General features: G+C 43.0%; 1 long non-coding RNA gene across 1 annotated transcript in view; it reads right to left on the minus strand.

Annotated features, from left to right (window-relative positions):
* LOC127055687 (uncharacterized) overlaps positions 1 to 15,005 on the minus strand; it is a 35,137-nt gene that overhangs the window by 15,749 nt on the left and 4,383 nt on the right. The window lies entirely within an intron of this gene.

The raw sequence follows: 15,005 nt of genomic DNA on the forward strand, positions 1-15,005 counted from the left end.
CTGGATGGAAGATGTTCTATAAGTCTTAGACACTGGCAGTATGGAAAGACAATCCATGTGCTTTGTTAAAATGTTACACTAGTAAATATGTGTAAGGTGGGGTTTTTTTTGTTGAATAAAAATGGTTTTAATCGGTCTGAAGTCCTAAATCTTAGTCTTAAGTTGCCCACTTCTTCTCTAACTAATACCATAAGCAAAATAAACATCATTTCTTTGGTGCCTTTAATCTGCAACACTTCTTCTGACATGACTTCAGGGGGGAGGGGAGGGGAGGGGTGTGTATTTGAAGCTAGAGAGAAGCCGCAGCCTCGCCCCTGCTGGGGACAGAACTCGGGGGCTGCAGGCTATGGGTGCTGGTGTTCTTGGTCCCTGGCAGGTGCAGGGTCATGGCTTAAGCTGGAGAGAAACCGCAGCCCCGCGCCTGCCAGAGACAGAACTTTGGGCCTGCAGGCTTCATTCTATGTTAAAGAATAATAATTATATTTGGACCAGCAGTTCAATGACTAACTCTTTTTACATAAATAAGATGAAAACTGTTTGATATTTATTTTGTAAAAACTCCTTAATTTTTCTTACAGGTAGATTAAAAAAAGAGCAAATTCACATGGTAAGGTGAGAGGGTAATTTTACATGTAAAAAAGTATTAATTAAATTATTTGGCAATTACTCTCATGGATTCATATATTATGTATATTAAATATGATTTTCATATATTTAATGTACAAATACCAAATAAGCCTTGAAAAACTGTTGGTGCCCACCACACTCTTCTGAAAACATGCACGTGCTACTGGCCACAAAGATTGGGGACCACTGGGCTAGAGTATCGTAGCTTTCAGGATGCAAATTACATAGCCACTCATGCGCTTTGATAACATATCACGTGTTCTACATGTATTATCTCCTATGTACACTGTCCTTGAGGTGGTTATTACAAAGTTTATGGATAGTCATGTACATGATTGAGGGGAGGGGGAAAAGTCTGAAACAGCCTACCTTTATCGGGCTTGTGTGTGATTCATTCTGTCTACAGTGCTATCTGGGCAAATAGCATTGGTAAAGACGCATACTACTTGCTGTCTCAGTTGAGAAAGTAAGAGCCAAGTTTCAGTTTTAAGTACCCTGAGACAGAACCTGTCAGTTATAATAGCTGATAGTTTCATCTGCACAGTACAGTTATTTGAAATCCTAAGGATTTGTTTTTAGTATACTCATTTATGTTGACTCTGAGCGTAGTGGTAGATGAAAGGGTGGGAATAGCAATCACATTGAAGGTATGTTGAAAAGGGTGGCTTGTGACAGAGGTGAGATCTTTGAAGCATGTCATTGTGGATATGTGGGTATATTCATAGACCCTTGAATTAATAAGAGATGTGTGTACATCTTTTGTGGTCCTGGCTTGCTGTAAGTAGATACCCAGCCCCCTGAAGCTTTGTAGCTATCCTTTCCACACCCCCAAAAGGGGCACTGTTTTTGTTTACTACTTTCAGGAGACCAGAGGAAGGAAGACTGACTAATACAGATTCAGGGCTTAAGCTCTTTCAGAACAAAGAACTGACAAACTTTGGACAGACCTACCAGGGTCTTCATGCAGAAGATGTGACATCTGATAAGCTGTGTGTGCAGACAGTTTTCATTCTTTGTAATGCATTTGTCTTAAGTGTATTTCAGTCTGAAGTCTGGCTGGTTACTAGTAAACTGTATTAGCCCTTGGGCAATGACAGGACCATGTGTCAGTACCCTCAGACTTCCTAAAGTGATTACACTTGGAGGGGGAATTGCAGCCTAAATGCTTGGTGTGAAAGGAGAGGAGGCAAGCTCCTGCTCTGAGAGAGGTGACTAGAGATCTAAGACCTTAGTGGGAAGTGTTACCTCCTCTCACAGCTCAGAGGTTCTGAGACCCACAGTAGAATAGAAATCAATAAACCCTTTTTAATTGTAATAAGCAGTTCAGTGTGGCCTGGAGTTCTGTGTTAAGTTACGATTGTTACAGTGGGAGTTGCCAATCACCATAAAATCATGTAGTTAAAGCATTTTGAAATAAAGGCTTTGTTTTACTATTATTCCTTATTCCCTGTAACTAGAAGTTCTTTTTGGGAGAGCTGTTTGACATTAACTACTTTCTGAGAAGAAGGTGTGTGTGTGTGTGTGTGTGTGTGTGTGTGTGTATTCACACTCTAAGGGGAGCAAAGGAACAGCAAAGATGGAAAATACAGCTTGTCTTGTCCTGACTCTTTTATTAAAACAGTAACCTCATGGCTGGAGAAATACAAGTACAGTACCTGTGTCTTCTCAGCTACTTCAAGGCCTGGTAAATATGTTCCAATACAGTAATTCCTTGCTTAATGTTGTAGTTATGTTCTTGAAAAATGCTACTTTAAGCAAATCCAATTTCCCATAAGAACTAATGTAAATACAGGGGTTAGGGTCCAGGGAAACTTTTTTTGACAGGTGAAAGACATTCTATATGTATATGAAGTATAAGTTTTAAACAACCTAATACTGTACACAGCAATGATGACTGAAGCTTGGTTGAGGTGGTGGAGTCAGGGTGGGATATTTCCCAGGGAATACCTTACTGTTAAGTGCAAGTTCATCATTTAACTGAGCCCTCAAGGGTTAATACATTGTTGTTAAGGTAGCCTCACACTTTACAAAACATCACAAATGGAGGGAGAGGAGACATGGCAGAGAGACAGACAGAGACACACACACAGTGTGTGTGGTGGGGGGGGGGGAAGACACAGAAATACAGTGTCTGTGAGAGGCTGCGCATTGCCCCTTAAGTATGCTGACCCCACTCTAAGTACACTGCCTTTTTAAGTAGATCAAGTTGAGGCAGCAGCTGCCAGCAAATTCCCTCTGTCATGTCCTCCCCTGCTCTGTAGAGATGGGGTAAAGGAGCAGGGGGGAGGAGACCCTGACATTAGCACCCCCCCCTTTCTCTCCCCCATTGCACAGCAAGCAGGAGGCTCCCGGGAGCAGCTCGAAGGCAGGAGCAGCACACAGCCCTGCAGAGAGGGACAGCTGAACTGCTTGCAATGGATAGCCTGCTGGGCAGCTGCCACACAGGGAACTTAAGGGAGCTGATTTTGTGGGGGGGCGGGGGAGGGAGGCTGCCAGTCCACCCTGGTCCCAAGCCCCCACCAGCTAGCTCCAAAGGCAACTCTTTCTGCAACCAGTGGACAAAGCAGGTGGCTGCTAAACAATCTAAGGGAGCTTTGTGCAACTTTAAACGGGCATGTTCTCCAACTGATCTGCAATAAAACATCATCCCTGTTAACGTGCCACTTCCCACAGCTCCCATTGGCTCGGAACAGCAAACCACAGACACTGGGAGCTGAGGGGCTCAGTGCCTGCAAACACTTCAAGTAAACAATATGTCCCAACCCGCCAGTGGCTTACCCTGACGGACTGGGAGCCAAAGTTGGCCAACCCCTGAAACATAGGGTCATACAGTTTTTGCTATTTTTACCTAACCATCTTGGGTGTTGGCTTATAAACAAACAGGCTAATGAACAAGTATATATGGTAATTATGATCTAAACTGGGTTAAACATTCTTATCAAAGTTACTCAGTAACATAAATTATAACATGAGAAAAATAAAGGTTGTTAAAAATAACCAATATATTTTTTCCCCAAATTATCAGTATCCAAGTTTCACAACTTCTATAAACATTATTTACTATTTATCACGGTATTCATTAAAAGTTTTTCTTGGTTGTAAATTTTGGAGTAAAGAACAACTGATCTTATTCCATACTATAAGATTTTAAACTTCCGTATGCCAAAAAAGGCATTTTTATTGTCAGTTTGTTATAATTAACAATTATTCCTGGTATTTGCTGGTTAATGTTGAGGCAATACAAGTGAATCCTTGCTTTCAGAAATACTAAGGCCCTGTGAATATCTGTTTTTTGCTTAACTGTGCAAAACCAAATGATACAACCAAACCTAGAAATTCATAAAATTGAATACATGCCTATAAACAGTAAAATTGGTCAAGAATTTTCTAACAAAACATTTTTTGGTCAGGAGAAATCACTTCGTCAAAACTGAAATTGTTTATGGGAAAGTATCTGCTTCAATTAACCTCCCAAGTAGAAAAAAATATTTGGGGGGGGGGGAAGTTTAGAAATTGCAAAAATTCCATTTTGACATTTTCAAAATAAAAAGTTTAATCTTCTGGTTAATGACTTTTTAAAAATGTTTTATGCTAAAAATTTAATTTTTTAAAGGTTAAAATCAAAATGAAACTTTTCAAAATAATCCAAACAAAATGTCTGTTGACTTAATGCTTTTTTGCTTATTGGTTTGTGAATATCCTTGAAATTGAAATTTTTATCCAATCCAAATCAGGATGAAAAATTTGCAATCTTTAAATTTCTCCTGGGATGGGGGAACAGTTTCCTATCTAGCTCTAGTGAATAGTAAACGAACCTAATGGTGTGTGGTGTGTGGTTTTTTTTTTTTTTTTTTTTTTTTTTTTTTTTTTTTGGTTTTTGGTAAAATAAATCCAAAAAGGTAATTCTCCCCCTCCTTCCTCTGTGTTTGGTAGGAATGTTACACTAATCCTGATGCTGATTTTTCAGAACGGTAGCATATGTGCAAAGATCACATTTATTTAACTGAATTTTTGTGAAACACTGTATGTTGAGCCCATCTTCAAGGTGTTGGTTACAGACACCCTCAACTCCCACTGGAAACACTGAGAATTGAAGGAGCTCACCATCTGTAGAATCTGACTTTCTGCTCCTAGTCCTTATGTTTCAGTAGAGACCAGGAGCCTTGTTTGAGGAGGCTGTATTTGCTTGAGAAGAGTGATCATGCTGTTTTACAATTAAATCTACTTTTGTTTATGAGCAGGAAAGAACTAATCTGTTCCTTATCTAGTTCGGAGTCCGGAGGCTGATTAATTTTTGTATTATCTGAATAGAGTGGCACCGTTGTTCCTCCCCCCATTTGTACTAACAGGAGAATGGCCAGCTGTTTCTTGTGGAGAGTTAATTTCTTCAGTTGGAGCCACTGTGGATACAAACAGCTTCTGATATAAACTAGAAGTGAAATGAAGGCAACAATACGACATCCAGTGAATTCTAGAAAGAATTCTGACTACATTAGAAAGTCATAAACAGGTACGTTTGGGAAGACAAACAGGAACAAGCATTTAAAATTAACTGAAATTCACTGTCCTGGGAGAGACTCAAGCCCTGTCTTTGCTAGAGTCTAGTTTGCAGTGAAAGATTATTTAGTGTAATCCAAGAATAACGAATTCCAAACATGACATGTCCCATCTAGTCCTTTGGAGTCAGACTTCAGAACTGTCACCTAAAGCAGAGTGGCTAAACCTCACCCGATATTTTCTTCTCCGTCTCAGTCACTAGGAATGTCACTTTTATTTATTGCTTGTGAAGTCAACAGAGATGGGGTCTCTAAAATGGTGCCAAATCTCTTAATTTTAATATGAGTCTCATTATATTTTGTGTTTTCTTAAAACACTACTCCTGGAGTTGGTTTTTCTGTGACTCATTTACATTTTTTATAGTTTCTAGACGTTCTGGCTGCTGATGAAAGCTTTAAAATGTGACTAAATCAAGGTGGATTCAAATCAATGATTTTAAAAAAACATTTTTAAAATTTAAATGTTTTTTAATTTAAATTGGATTTTTTAATAAAATGCTTTTTGAGGAAAAAACCTATCTAAAGATGGTTTTAATTAAGAAACATTATATCTAAAAGATATCTCATCATGGAATAGGGATTATAAATTCTAATTCTATAGTATGAGACAATATAGTCATGGAACTCATTTACAAAACTTTTCTTAAACATTACAGTAGTTCATGGATCAGGGACCCAATTTTATGTGGTTCCAGGGGCTTCTGTATAAATTATTTAGGTTAATCTTTTTATCTACCCAATAAGACTCAGTGCTCAGTCTAGAATATACCATCAGAGATGCTTAGTTTTGCAGTTGTCAAACTGTGGACTTGTGTCTCCAGAGATAACATGCTTGTTAACAGCAAAAATGTTTATAAATAAATACATAGAGGTGAGAAAAAACAGACAACCCTATTGTGTCTCTGAAAATTTGTGTACACAGTCAATTCATTACCTCTCTCTAAAAGTGCAAAGTTTCTAAAAGTTCAATGAATAGAAGATAGTTGGAGGCAGAATGGATCTGGACAAGGAGAAGAAGTCTGGAGATAAATGTGAGGAAGGGAGGGACAGGCAGTAGAAACAAAAGTGAAACTTTGAGCAGCATATTCCAGAAGTCTTGAGGTCTTTCTGAGTGTAGCCTTCATTGATTTTGAGATCTACCATACCATTCTCTCACTAGAAGAGAGAACCTACAATGGCAGCAGGCTGTAAAAGAGACCCAGTTTGGAATATTTTAATGAGGTTCCTCTACCTGTGGGTAAGACAGGCATGTGTGCAAAATGCAAACAGGGCAACAACCAAATGCAAGGCCTGGTTGCCCAAATGAAACAACATCATGAGAAGTGTTCCTTCTCAGGAGGAAGCTGTGTTGATGAAAGGAACAAGTCTGAACATGCAGGATCTTCAGGTTGGCAAACTTTTTTTTTTAATTTTTATTTTTATATTTCATACTTCTTTCTTAAGGACTGCCTGTCTTCCTTCTGGACTATCCTTGAGTTCTCATGAGCAAAAAATATAGTTGTTCTATGGTGCTATCATTTTAGATGCCATTGTGATTAAAAAATACCTGAAATAGGCAGATCTTCCTTTTACAATTGCACCTTTAAATTAGTACTGAGTGTCAGTGAATGTAATGAGTGATACTAAATGAGCAGTAAGGTGGTAATAATTAAATGACTGCATTGACTTATTTTGTTTAGGAGAATCCATCCTCAACATACAGGATTCTGAAGACTATCCACCTTCAAGATCACCATCATTTTCTATAGTTTCAGAGTTATCTGCCAATGATAGTGTTTCATGAACTATTCAAGAAATATGTTTGCTAATGATGCTTTAAAAAAAGTCACACCAGTGAACTTGTGGAAGTCACTTAAGCACTTGGATTCAGAAACTGTTGAAGCGATAATCTCACTTTTAACTGCAGTAGCTTCTTCTGCCAGTGTAGACAGAATATTTTCTTCTTTTGGACTAATTCATTCCAAATTGAGAAACGGTTTGGAACCTGAAAAAGCAGGTTTTTCTTTTCCAGATTATGAACAAACAGGAAAATGAAGGTGAAGATGACAGAGTTTGCTGCAGAAGCCAATATTTTAAGTTTCTCACGTTGACCTGGCTGACAGTTGGTTGATTTTTTTTTTTGTTTAAATACTTCATTTAACTATTTTCATTAAAAACAATTTTAACGAACAAAAACAAACTTGATTTTAAAAAATTTGAATGTTTAACTAAATTCAAACATTCATATGCTTGTTCTGCTAAAATATTGTGCTTGCTGTTGAAGGACAAAAATCCAGAATATATAACGTTGTTTTAGTTACATAAAACAATTTAAATGTCTGTCTGGTGATGTTCTCCTCCTAATACAGCATGGCAGGAAAATCCTCCAAATATTGATTAACCTGTTGAACTGGAGATAGTTCACCTCTTAGTGACTTCACAAATATCTGCTTCAATTACCTCTGGTAAATGAAATAACCAAACAATCATTCATTTTCTGATTTAGCTGTAAAACTCATCGGAAAAGTTTTCAAAGTAGATACATTTTGTCCCTGCCTGCAGGTATATGGGATCTTGGGGAGCAATTACCACACAGGTGGGGTGCCAATTAATTTCTTTAGTAAAGGGAAAAGGAAGTGGTGGGAATCTAACAATGAAATGCGATGGGATGGGGTATATAAGGTGTTTACAATAGACAATGGGGGGGGTTAACAGTGGGGTACAGTAAGTGGGGTTCAGCACAATGGGATACAGTACAGTCAATAAGCAACTTAACTTTATATAGGAATAACTCTAGATACAGTGTGGAATGCAAAACGTACCCAAAAGAAAATGCAAAATAAAATGGTAGCTTCTATATAAAAATGGTATACAAAGTATATTAGAGAAATGGAGGCAACTAATAGGGTGTTATAACCACAAGTAAAATGTGAGTCACAGTGCTATAATACAATATGGGTGATAAGTGAAATTATGCAATGTAGAAAATTACTGACTTAATTTGTGAGGCTGTGATAGCAAGAGTGTACCTAAAAGCTGGGTCAAGAAACAGGAGGGGGGAGGGGAGTGAGTGATTAGTGGTATCTGACGAGAGGAGAGTGCAGCTGCAAGCAGCGAGAGACTCTGAAGCCCAGAGCAGCAGTCTTCAGGAGCGTGCGAGTTGGAGGTACGGGAGACAAGAGCAGTTGGAGCGCACTTAAGGGGAGTCTGAGAGCAGCAAGAGGGGAGGGCGCTGAACGTGTAAGCGATGGGAAGGCACGTGGAGAATGGGGAAGAAACAGGCTGCAGCAGCAGAGAGCACTTCAGGGAAATTGCAGAGCAGCGGGGTGAAGACAAACGGAGCAGTGTGATGGTGATCTTCGGTAGGGGAGGGGCAGTGGAGGAGCAGGGGCACAAACACAGGGGATACGGGGAGGCAGCAGAGAGGTGTAAAGAAGGGCTAGAGGGACACCTCCCCAAAAAAAGGAAAGAAGCGGCAAAGGGTTTGGGAATTTACACAAGGGGGGGGAAGCAGCAAGGGGTTACAACAGGGAGACAGAAGTACACAGAGGGGGAGATTGGAGCGGGGGAAAAACAGACACGGGAAAGTTCAGGGAGAGATTGGACAGCGGGAAGACGAATTCAAGCAGTAAAAACCTTATCTATCCTCTAACTTAATCAAACTTATATAAATTACAAGCAGCTTATAAAAAGTAATAAAACAGGTACAGAATACAACCAGGCAATGGCTTTTTTAAATCTATCTTAATAAACAACAAATCTCACAATTCTAAGCAAACTATAACAAGCAACTGTAAAGAGCAAGAAAACAGCAAACTATAACAAGGCAGGTGAAACTTACAAGCTCTGCAATCTTAGCAAACTATGACTTATTAAACTAAAAAGCAAAACCTACGGTGCACCTTATGCTATGGGGAAGTTACAGAGGGCAGAGTGGTAGGTGCCCAGGATACAGTTCCCAAGGCAGACCCCAAGGAAGCCAAGGGATGGTGGCTGCAGCAGTGGATACAGCTGAAAGCAGGGAGCAGAGCTTAGCAGCGGCACAAGCTTATTTTTAGCAGCAAAGCGCAGCGGAGTTTAAGAGAGGTTTTAAGACACAGACCAAGGTTTAGCTTGAGTCTGTGTGCTACGGAAACAGAGCCAGCAGCTAAAGTAATAAAATAAAAGTATGGAAAATTTCACAGAGGGATTCTTACCAGTCCCAAAGGCAGAAGCAGCGGCAACATCAGAAGAAGCAAGGAGGGCTCGGTACGGTCTCGATAATCAGGAGATCTCTCAGGCAGCGATTCGTTCTTCATGGGGGGGGTTTAAAAACCGGGGGTACGCTCAAAAATAAAACGAGAGTGGAGAAGGGACCCCCCAAAACTCCTGGCTGATCAGACCAGGCAGCAATGCAGGAACCTTTCTGATGTTTGTTTCAAAAATGTCTGTTTTTAAAGGCAAACTTAGGCAGTTTCCCGCCAGTAATCCTGATAGGCTCCCTCTGTCACAGGGGAGGAGGCACAGGGAAAAAACTGCAGGTGAGCTCAGAGACATGCCTGGGCAGAATCCTGTGCAATAGGTAACTCAAAAGCACATGAGGCCTATGACTCATGCCCAGGATCTTAAAAACACAATAGGTCTTGCAGCTCTGGACATTGCCTGCTCTACACCAAGCCCAGGTTCAACAAGGTGATAACAGGACTAACTCTTTGAACAGGGCAGTGGTCCCACTTAGCACGCAGCACAAGTGGCCATCCCTTTGAGAAGGGCAATGGCTCTTGGTAAACAATTTAAGGGGCCCTCTCTTTGAGAAGGGCAGTGGCCCTGGTAAACAACTTAACAGCCAGGGACGGGCGGTCACAGGAGGAGAACAAAAACAAATTGGAGTATGGGGACAGCTGTAAGAAACAAAATGGAGTAGGGGGATAGCTGTAACAGACACATTTTTAAAGTGATTTATCTCTGAGCTGTGAAGAATATGTATTAAGGTTATAAAAACAAGAATGCATTTTTATGTAGAAATCCATGATTAAATCGAGTCTTCCTGACTAGTGATTTAAATCATGATTTGAATCAAATCCACCCTGGACTAAATGCTCAAAACCAGAAACCAAATAAAAAGTACACAAATGGTATAATGGGGTGGGGGAAACCTTCATTATTTTTAAGCCAATTTTATGACTGTTGGAGGCCTGATAATTTTTGAATGCTTGAAGTTGGCAATACTGCTATTAACATTTAACCTGGTCTACCATAGCTGCAACAATAGTGGTAAGCTGGAGAGTCATCACTACCTTTTTTGTATAGAAAAATTTGTTACTTTTTTTTTCCGTTTTGGCCCTGTCTTCACTAAAAGACCCCCAGTCCATTCCCGATGAATATCAGCAAGGGTGCAGGTGAACATCACATAGTTCAGCTAAAATGTAGACAGGGAATAACCAGGTTCCACACTGATTCAGTATCTTTTTACTGTAAGAATGGGTAACTTTTCCAGTCTAGAAACAGCAAGAGAGGCACCTTAGCCTAATGCACTAAATAACCTTGCCTTACATGGATTCAAGGTCTTGTGGGGAACAATTACATCACTTAAGTCACATATTTATTCACAGGAGGAGGAGGAGAAGGAGGAGTGAAGGTTACACAGGCAACCTTAATTTTGACACTTCCTGACTCTTTATAGCCTCACTTACCAATCAACATACTTAATATTTTAAAATATTTAATATATTTTAATTGAATTTCATATAAAAGGCCAAGTTCTATGCATAAGTGAGTTAAGTGATTCTAGCTACGTTCAGAGATTCTTCTTCACTGAAGCACAGGTAAAGGTATAATTTAAGGACACCCAGCTACACTGGTGATCACTGAAATCCTCAAAATTGGGCACTTATGATTTTAGAAAACCAGTGCCAAAGCCTCTAATTGTTCAGCCACTATTTTGACAGGAGAATTTTGTTCCTGCGATTAAATGTATTGGGTGGCACCACTGATCTGTATGCAGCTTGAGAGTGATTTGAGAAAGTAGCATTAGGATAACAGCTCCACGTGCAAAACAGCAGATGTACTATCACAACACAAGCTGTGATGGACTGGGGCATAGAAACCCCCCGGGACACTTGAAGTACTGTAGAGCAGCAGTTCTCAAACTTCATTGCACCGTGACCTTTCTGACAACAAAAATTACTACATGACTCCAGGAGTGGGGACTGAAGCACTAGCCTATCCGAGCCACACGACTCTGTATTAGGGTGCCAAAGCCTGAGCTCCACTGCCTTGGTCTTTGGCCCAGGGTGGGGGAGCACCAGTAATTGAGCCCCAAGGGCCAGGGCTGATGCCCTTGGGCCCTGGATGGTGAGGCTCAGGCATTGGCCCCGTGCCCCAGCAAGTCTAATGCCAGTCCTAGTGACTCCATTGAAAGGGGGTGGTGACCTATTTTGGGGTCCTGACACAGTTTGAAAACTCCTGCTGTAGAGGGTTAATGGAGCTGCAGCATCCAAACAACCCTCTGTGGCTGTGAGGACACAGGTGGTCTCTGCCATTGCATACTCAAACTGGCTCCATGCCCTCCATCCAGGGCTAGGCAGGGGGGTAGGGTGACCAGGTATCTGTTTTTTGACTGGAACATCTGGTCGAAAAGGGACCCTGGCAGCTCTGGTCAGTACCGCCAACCAGGCTGTTAAAAGTCCGATCAGTGCTGCTGGGGAGCTAAGGCAGGCTAATCCCTACCAGTCCTGGCCCTGCACTGTGCCCTGGAAGCGGCCAGCACAGCAGTCTCCGAGGTGGGGGTGGGGGAGGAGGACAGACATCATGGGACTCCATGTGCTGCCCCCACCTCGAGCACTGGCTCTGAACTCCCATTGACTGGAAACCGTGGCCAATGGGAGATGCGGGGTGGTTCCTGCAGTCAAGAGCAGTATGCAGAACCTCTTGCTGTACCTCCGCCTAGGAGCCTAACTACTGCTGCCTGCTTCCGGGGCGTAGCATGGAGTCAGAACAGGCCCAAAGCCTGCCTTAGCTACCCTGCTGACTGGGAGTTGCCCAAGGTAACTCTGTGCCCCCTCCCCAAACCCAGAGTCCCATCCTGTCCCCAAACCCCTGGCCCCAGCTCAGAGCCTGTACCCCCAGATGAAGCCCTCCCTCTGCACTCCAGCCCCCACCCACACCCCAAACCTCTCCATCCCACCCCCATCTGAAGCCCCCTCCTGCACTCCAAATCCCTCAGCCCCAGCCCCGAGCCTGCACCCCAACACAGAACCCTCACCCCCTTGCACCCTAACCACCTGCCCCAACGCAGAGCTCCCTCCCACATCCTGAACCTCTCTGCTTCACCTAGGTTGATCAGATGTTCCAATTTTATAGGGACAGTCCCAATTTTTTGGTCTTTTTCTTATATAGGCTCCTATTATCCCCCACCTCCCTCCTGATTTTTCACACTTGTTGTCTAGTCACCCTAGCCTCAGCCTGGTGCCCCCTCTGGCCCCCCACATACCTCAACCCCAGATGGAGCCCTCCTCCCATTCACCCCTGCCCCAGTCCAGAGCTCCCTCGCAGACCCTTAACCTTTTTGCCAGAGCCCCCTCCTGCGCTCCAAACCCCTCATCCCTGATAGAAAAGGCCTAAAAATCAACAGGCCCAGGCCTGTATCTTCCTCTCTTTCCCTGGCTTTAGCCCAAAGAGGGGCCTAGGGATTTGAATAACAAGCAAAACCTGGGAATCCAGGACATGTATCTAGTCTCATTTAACCATGTCAGCTATTTACTAATTAGTCCGCTTGGCACAAAAGTTTATGCAGCTGTTTTCTCATGTATCCTCAAAGATATGTAATACCAAAGGTCAAGGTATGTACCTTATACTCCCTTCAAAATGATAAATGTATCCGCAACAGATGTATCTTGTATCCCCTTCCCCAAAATAATCATGTATTCTGTGTGACCTGTTATCTATAGGTCAGTATAATGACGTTTACTAAAGTTGTTTGTTACTGATTATAAAAGGGACTCATGTCCCCCATGTAAGGTGTGCTCTTCTCTGGCATTAGTCGAGAAGAAACACCCGCTCAGCTGAACGAAAATAAAGGTGTGGTACCCGTCTTCTTGTTCTCCGTGCCTCCTTGGTGTAATTAGGTAAGCTCCAGGGGGAAACGGGCCCTGTTTGGCCAACAACTGGCGACTCCGCCGGGACTTCTCTCCCTGTAGAGGGCGCTGACCGGCGACCGAGGGCGATTCCGAGGAGTGGCCACCTCGAGCCACTGATTCGCTCGGGCCTCGGGTCGTTGTAATCGGTCGGGACGGCTGCGTCCTCTCTAAAGAGAACTCCTAACGACACGGAGACAAGACGGTGCCAGAAGGGGAAGGTCCAACAGCCGGACGCGGCCACTCCGGGTGGTAAGTGCGTTTTACCTCTTGGGTTTAAAGGATATAACGCCCCCGCAGTGTGATTGGACCTCATAGGTAACCCCGGTGTGGGAAGATATTGTGGTTGCTTGAAGGTTATGCTAAGCAAGCCAGGCAATTAATGAATAATACCACTAATTTCACGAGCCCGTGGGCTGTATTGGATAATTACTGGGATATAGAACAGCCTCAGGGCTTGCTTCTGTTTTTGGGGGGAGTCTTGCTTTTCTTCATATTGATGTTGTATTGGAGGCCAAAATTGTGATAACCAGGTCTAGGACTTAAACCGACTCCAGCCGCCCTGAGACTCCTGCGAGGGGAAACCCTGTGACCAGGATATCTTAATCGCAAGGGGGGTCGGTCGAACCCGTGACCAGGTTTAATTACACACAAGCATAATGGGGTCCGGACAAAGCATTTATGCTGGGACGCCCTTAGAATGTATGCTAAATAATTGGAAGGCGTTTAGACGTCCGGCTGATTATGGAATGCCATTATGTAAGGATGATTTGATAAAATTCTGTACTGTGGAATGGCCCTGAAGGGGGAGAGTGGGAAAGGGGGGGACAACACGAAGGGACGAACAGGATTACAGGAGAAGGGAAGAGGCCCCCGTTTGGGACGAAATCAGTGTGCTATCTGTAAGGAAGAGGGACACTGGAAGAATGAATGCCCCCAGCGACATAACAGACGGGAGGGAAGCAGGAATAGGACCCCGCCTGTGCCCGTTTTCTATAACGAGGCACACGATGAGTCGGCTGTATAGGGAGGCCGAGGGACCCAGCGGCCCCTCCTAGCGGCGCAACCCGCTGGCCTGGATCCCACGGTGATAATTGAGGTAGGGGGCCGCCCAGTTGAAGCCCTGATCGATACAGGAGCTGCCCTTAGCTTGCTTCCCCTAGCTGAGGCTCCCCGGGGGAGAGCTCAAGGGTGTGCTGTAGTCCAAGGGATAGAAGGACAAAGTATAAAATTGGAAAAATCTCTACCTCTTCTAGTAAAAGTAGGAGACTGCCATATATCCCACCAATTCGTTTGCAGCCCCTCCTGCCCCATTGCGCTGCTAGGACGAGATCTACTTACTAAACTGCAAGCAGAAATCTCGTTCAACAATAATGGGACTCTGGAGGTTAGGCTCCCTAAACACCAAATTTCTAACTATCAAATGGCCCTGTTAAATGTTAAAAATCCTTCCCCAGCACAGCCAGAGAGTGAAAAGAACCAAATGCCAGGGGTTAATCCTGAGGTCTGGGCTGAGGAGGGAGGTTTTGCTCGGGCTCGAAATGCTTTGCCAGTACACATTTCCCTTAAGGAGGGAAGCCGTCCAGTCCGAATTCGACAATACCCCCTTAAGTTAACCATTCGGATCGGACTGAAGCCTTTGATTCAAAAGTTTTTGCAGTGTGGGTGGTTAAGGGAAGGCACTTCTCCATATAATACTCCAATAATGGGAGTGCCTAAGCCTAACGGA

The sequence above is a fragment of the Gopherus flavomarginatus genome, chromosome 7 (genome assembly GCF_025201925.1).
Source record: "Gopherus flavomarginatus isolate rGopFla2 chromosome 7, rGopFla2.mat.asm, whole genome shotgun sequence".
Classification (NCBI taxonomy): Eukaryota; Metazoa; Chordata; order Testudines; family Testudinidae; genus Gopherus; species Gopherus flavomarginatus.